This window comes from Pinus tabuliformis, chromosome 4_1 (genome assembly GCF_031772625.1).
Source record: "Pinus tabuliformis cultivar Carrire ecotype Pingquan chromosome 4_1, CPIR1, whole genome shotgun sequence".
Taxonomy (NCBI): domain Eukaryota; kingdom Viridiplantae; phylum Streptophyta; class Pinopsida; order Pinales; family Pinaceae; genus Pinus; species Pinus tabuliformis.
In genome coordinates, this window is record NC_142303.1 from 235,986,756 (window position 1) to 235,993,447 (window position 6,692).

The window sequence follows — 6,692 nt, forward strand, 5'->3', positions numbered from 1 at the left end:
GATAGAGTCTGTATTAATTTAAGATATCAATAAAGAGAAGTATTCCGTAATTACTGTGTATTTAGTTCTTGTTAATGCATCTACTTATATTATGTTTTGGGTTTAATTTACAATGTTTATGTGATGCGTAAATATATGTGAATATATTGGTTAATTGAACACAAGTAAGAATATCAGTTTACGTGGCGCTAACTGTGATTGCTTAGTAATATAAGTAGAACACTTAAGATAACTTGGGAACCTATACAGTATGCAGTCATAGCTACGCGGAAGTACCTAGATCATGGGTTAAGGCTGTGTGAAGGTCAATCTACACCTTCACGGAGGTACTGAAGGGCGGAATAACAGGGTAGACTGATAGAGCCCTAAGGCTTAGTGACCTGCATGAAAGTAGGGGCTGAGGGTAAATGCCGACATCATGACCATCTCAGTGTGCGGAAACTTGGTTCCAACATCCCCCCATACTGATTCTGGTGAGACTTTGGTCCGTGCTCCATGGGCTGATGCTAAAACGGCCAGTAGTGTAGGGATTTGTTTGGCTGACTAATGCTGAACCTGGGCGAGGCCCCACAAAGCCAACACTTTCTCTAAGATACTCCTATCGAAAGCTTGGCTGACCAAAAGCCTCCACAATGAGTTATGAGGTACTATATATAGCAAAGGGTGGCGTGACCCTTAACATTCCCCTTTGTGACTATTCACCTACCCTCATGACTCTTCAACTACTCTATGACTATTACATTCAACTATCGACACTTGAATTTCTACTTGACAAGACGTTACAAAAAATTTGCACATGTACCCATTTGAGGCAAAACAAGCTTGAGCAAGCCATGCAATCTTTCACTAACACTCAGACAGTTTTGGTAAGACCAACTCTTCGACATCCTTGTGATGTTCAACAGTGGCAAACTATGCCAAGTTTGGTTTCCCATGATGGTGTCCATGTGCTCAATGGTGACATCCTACTGTAAATGAACTCTTGCCTCCATTGCATCTGCGTACACTAATATGGCTCCTCTGTCCAACTCATATGATAACATGTGCATCATCATCTTAAGTGCAGCTGAACCAGCAACATACTGATGCATAGTGTTTGTGTTGATCTCCAAATGTAACCTGGTGACCATGCACATCAACTTGTCAAAATACACGTTCAGCTCCAGTCGGACTTGCTTCTTGTCTTCACCTCAATGAGTGTGCCAAATGGGTGGGATCGCATGTGTGCATGAAATTAAATCCATGCTCCTGAACACCCTTTCATGTGATTGACGACACTTCTCAACCTGTCTGCTCCATGCCAGCTACTGGATGGGTCGATAACCTGTATGGGCACAGTTTCATCAATCTGTGCATGGTGCACCTCCTGCTGTACATGTTCTCGTTGCAACTCCTTCTCTTATCTGTGCAGCTCCTGTTCTTCCTTGAGTATTTGCTTCAACACCTATACCCCCTTATATTTTTCTCTATCTAATTTCGCGTGATCCTCTTATCGCATCATCACCTCATAGCCTCAGTCTCCAAAGTTGCTTTCATCACAAGTGTATTTGCTTGAACTTGCAACTTTGCTCTACCTTTACGCTGTCAACAACCTTCCCCTTGCATTTGTCACACACAGGTATGCTACCTTTTGCTGTTGTTGATGGTGTTACTCACTGTGGTGTCGTTTCCATTTTATTTTGATATCCTTATCCATGAACAACTTGATGTCTTCATAGACAAGCAAGTTCATAGACACTTGATCGACTGCATCCCCATTTGTGCTTTGAATGGTGTCTTCGACTCTACTCTCCTAGATGCCATTGTACCTATGTTGCTGAGAGGCAGATGAACACCTTTGATACCTAGAGACATAACAACACTCATGACAAGCAATCTGTCAGTCGAAAACCAAAACAAGCTGAAGGACTGACATGCAACACACCTGTGTGACTGTCTATGAATATTGCACAATTTTTAATGGGAGGCTGGGAGACTTACTATCAAAACTACGTAAGGCATAGTCTAAGATGTCGGGATACCGACTGATTGTTGAAACTACGAAATGCACAGCCCATCCTATCCTACTAATCACTGAAACTATACAACGTGCAATTTCAATTAGCAGTGACATGCAAACCAGCAAACTGCATTACGCAGTTTCTGGGGCCAACAAGGCACTCCATTCCAAAATTTCTCAATGCAATCCTAGAGGTCAATTATGGGCTAGACTTGTGCAATTTTTGGAGGGAAGGTAGAGCCTTCACTTCCATAAATGCCTAATGCTAGCCGGGCAAGGAAAGGTCTAGGCCAAGGCAATTTAGACCTACCGTCGGGCGACTAAAAGCATGAGAAGTATGAATGCATGGTGACACTGAGTGTAAAAAAGAGTGAATGATAATGCATGCAAAAAGTAAGTTTAGGATTCAGAAATGAGAAAGCATGCATGTAGTCGCCGCAACAACGACTGTTGGTGCAAAAATAGTTTCATGTATGCAACAGTAGTGAGATGCGAACAAAAACTGAAACGATGCTTCTACAAGCTAACACACATTGAAACGACAACAAGCACTCATTAAAATAAAGCAAACAACACTCACACAAAGAGAAACACAAAAAGCGATAGAAACACAGGTAAGTTGAAAGTGTCGAAGACTCCTAGATGCAATGGGGGATGTCAAAGTTGTAAGATCGATGTAAGGAATTAGCTCTGCAACATCTGGTTCATAAGTTTTGATAAGATCGAAGTTATGACATGCATTCCACAAATCTAGGAAAAAACGACAATTGGTGAGAGGTTTCTAAAATGAGATTTGCATGTAACCTCGAGCTGCTAAGAATAGTTCCCTAGATCTAGGGATTCCTTTTTCATGCTTCCTTTCTTGTTTCGGCAATAGCAGTCCATACATGCAAATCATTTTTTCTCAGTCCCAGAGGGAACTGGTCAACCTAAAAGCACATGCAACAGCCTGCTTGACTCAGAGAGGGATTTGCACAATTTCTGAGACGAACTGGACTAGTTGCTTGAGAGGGATTGTGCAATTTTTGGGGTCAACAGGTGACTGTCTCCCAAACTTGTGCAATTTCTGGGTTGAGTTGGGCTGGCTGTCCTAGAGGGATTGCACAATTTCTCAGGTTAGCAGGTGATTGCTTCCCAGAATTACGCAATTTCTAGGATGAGCTGCAGTGCTGGGCCAGATTATGCACTTTTCCTGAGGAATATTGTCTGATTGGATTGCTCAATTTCTGAGACCAGCAAGCTTCCCACCAGATTTGCGCAATTTCTGGAGGGAAGGCTAGTTCCCCTCTAGAATTGCGCAATTTTTTGAGGGACTTTCTCAGCCATAAACTAGCCCGAGTTCAGAATGCGAACCTATGAGGGGAGAGAAGCAAACTAACATGCACAAGATGGCAGGCTGCGAAAAAACCAGTGAATCCTATGTACTTGACAATGCAAGACATGATGCTATGAAGGTTGATAGAGAGGCTCCAAAATGAAGCTAACACAAAAATTTTTAGGGTGGTTGTAGTCGCTACAACACTTTGTGACACACTGGTAGAACTCTAGCTCTCTGAATGAACCTTGTTCCTAAAAAGCAAGTCTAACACCTCCGGAAGTATTGTTCAGTTCTCTGTTCATCTTAGTTTCCACACTTTCTTGATTGTAAGATGTAGCATCTACCAAGCTCTTGGTCGGTCGACACAAATTCCAAGCCAAGCCAACACAACTGTTTTGATTGAGATGAGGGGTATCTTGGTGCACAATATACATGATTGTCAGAGTTTTAATTTCATCTCTGGTGTTGCTTCACTGCCAGCAGGCTTGGACAGTACCCTGGTGGAGTCACGCAAGAACACAAGCATCGCTCCACTGCCAATGATCCTGGTCAGTACCCCGACGAAGTTACTTGCATCACCTCTTTGCATAGGAAGCCTATCTCTTCTTTGGCCTTATTTATTTTTCATTTTTTTTCGAAATTTTTCAAATTTTCATTTTTTCATAAATGCGCATAACACTTATTCATTTCAGAGGCAAAAGAGGGATCCCAACTTATTGAGAGCAGAAGAGGTTGTTCCTTTAGAGAAGTAGTTTATATATATACCTATGACATGTTTGTTAAGGCTTTCCCCCTCACCTTACTCTTCTTAATTAACCCAAAAACAAATGACTAGAGTAGGTGACACTAGTTAGAGTGAAAGCATTGTGTTTTCACCAAGATTCACTGCGAACAACATGTATTTTCCATTGACGTATGATGGACTGAAGACAACAAGTTATTCATACAATGGAAGGACGACAAATAACCAAGTATTGATAATTGCACAAGTCCTCTTGTATTTAACCCATCTTGTTTCAAGATTTGCACACGGTTTCATGCGAAACTAACCTAAGAATGTCAACAAGCAAACAAACAACAAAACAAAGCAAACGCAGAAGTAAATGCATAAGTGAAGCCAGTAAGGAAACAAGCAGGAAAGCAAGCAAATGAATGAATTAAAAAGCAAACATGAAGGCAGGAAAACAAACCAAAAGTAAACACTACTCCAATTCCTAAGCTAACGGTGCATGGGTCTACTCACGTGAAGTGATACTTCCAATGCAGCCATCGATGCATTGGTCGACCCATGTTGGTGAAGGCATGGTTCGCGAAGAACACAGTTGTGCGAACTAGTAAACATGAAAGATATAATAATGAAGATAAACACACTCTAAGCTTAAAAGCATCCACAGAACATAAGTGAGTGCAAGTGCATGACATGCAATCCGTGGACCTACCATGGTGCTGTGTGATAGTACATGCAGCTGCTAATAATATGCATACTCTTGACTGTGACATGCAAGCAAACGTGAGAAAGGTAGACCACTTACATTGTGCAAGTGTGCTTGCTATGTAAGATTACTCCAATGCATGAGCGATGGGATCGTGTAGTTGAAGTGGAGGAAGAAAAATATGTGTGTGAGATTGATATTCAATGCATACAGATGAGTGATGAGGATCCTTAGGTGTTTGAACAATTTCCTAATCGGAAGTGAAACCAACCTCACGACAACGATGAGCTGACATAACCATCAACTTGAGCTAAATTTCCTCGACAGCCTCGGGGTTTCGACTACTTCGATAGGTAGATCGTCGGAGACCAGTGTCTTAGACAGATTAACAATGGTTGAATCAACATCGTGATCCAATGAAGAAGTAGAGAGATCACAATAACCAAGATCAGAAAATTCAGGATGTTTGTCAGCATCCTCATGATTTGATGAATCACACAGAGGGGTAGATGAGAAGCAATAATGTTCACCCTCTGCAATTCCAGAAAATGAAGATGAAAAATCAAGTGGATTTTCAATGAATGATTGGTCCTCTCCATTGTCATATGATGGACTTACATTCGTTGTGTTCTGCGAATGATCAACAATGGGTGCATCTGTAGACGGAGATACACATGTGAAATCAGGGATGACAGAATCACCAAAGATGTCACGAAAACATAGAGGAGGCTCAAACAGAAGGGAGTCATCCTTTGCCGTGGATTGATGCTCAAGCTCATAGTCATACTCTTCATGAATGACAACACAAGTTGGTTATGAAACACCAACTCCATCAATGGCTTGATCCTCATTCAGAACAAGTGTAAAGTGTGAAATCAGAGAACACAAGACAGTGCAATCCGAAGGATCATCAGAATATGAAGGTGGAGGTTGAGGTACGAAATACATGTAACAACCCATGGGATTCACAACCCAATATGCGTGGCAATTGAGAGAAGCAATGTTGGGAGGATGTGACAGTTGAATGGATGTGTGTGCCCATTCTCCCACATCACTCTGTGGTGGTGGAGTTATTTGATGAGGGGACGGCGAATAGTCACTTGTGATAGTAACCGTATTCTTTTGTGATTTTGCAGCTCCGAAGTATGCTGAGTGGGGTTTGGGCTTGAACTTCTTCTTAGGATTAACAGATTTGGTAAGATAGTACTCAAATCTATCCATGAGATACTAGAATTTCATTTGACTTTTCAGAGCTTGAAACTGCAACACACGGAAGCGATCAAAAATTCCATAGGCAAATCTTCCCAGGTCTTTTGTTGTTGCAACATTTTTTTGTCAAGAGGTTCTAGATCAAAATGATGGAAAGTAGATTCAATGAGATCACAGAAATTCTCAAGTGAGTGCACGATGTAGGGAGGAAGACTCCAGCACCACCGTAGTGGGGATTTGCGAAGTGTGTATACAAGAAGCACGATGGCCTCTTCTACATAGAACTCGTCTGCAAGGAATGCATAGAAGTATTCTAAGTACTCAAGCTAGGCTACTTTTCCTTCACCATCATACGTGAATTCAGACAAGGGATCAACAAACTCCCTCTTGATGTCGAGACGTTCGGCATACGAAAAGAATCACGGATGGATGAGTGTGACAGTATAGATGATGGATGTGCAAAGATTCAAAACAATATGAGAGGACACATCTTGTCATTTGGACCTCCTTCTAGCGCCAGAAATGTTGACGGTGTTGGACCCACCAACATGTCAGTGGATCTCCTCAGTAAGAAGTTTCAACTAGACCTCATACCATTTGGTGTAGGAGTCCCGGCAATGTGTCGTACAGTATCACCTTGACTCTAGTTGCGCGCAAAGGAAAGTAAGATGTCATTATTTGTAGCAAGGGTGTGACATGCACAACAAGCCAAGGAAGGTGCATGAATGATTCT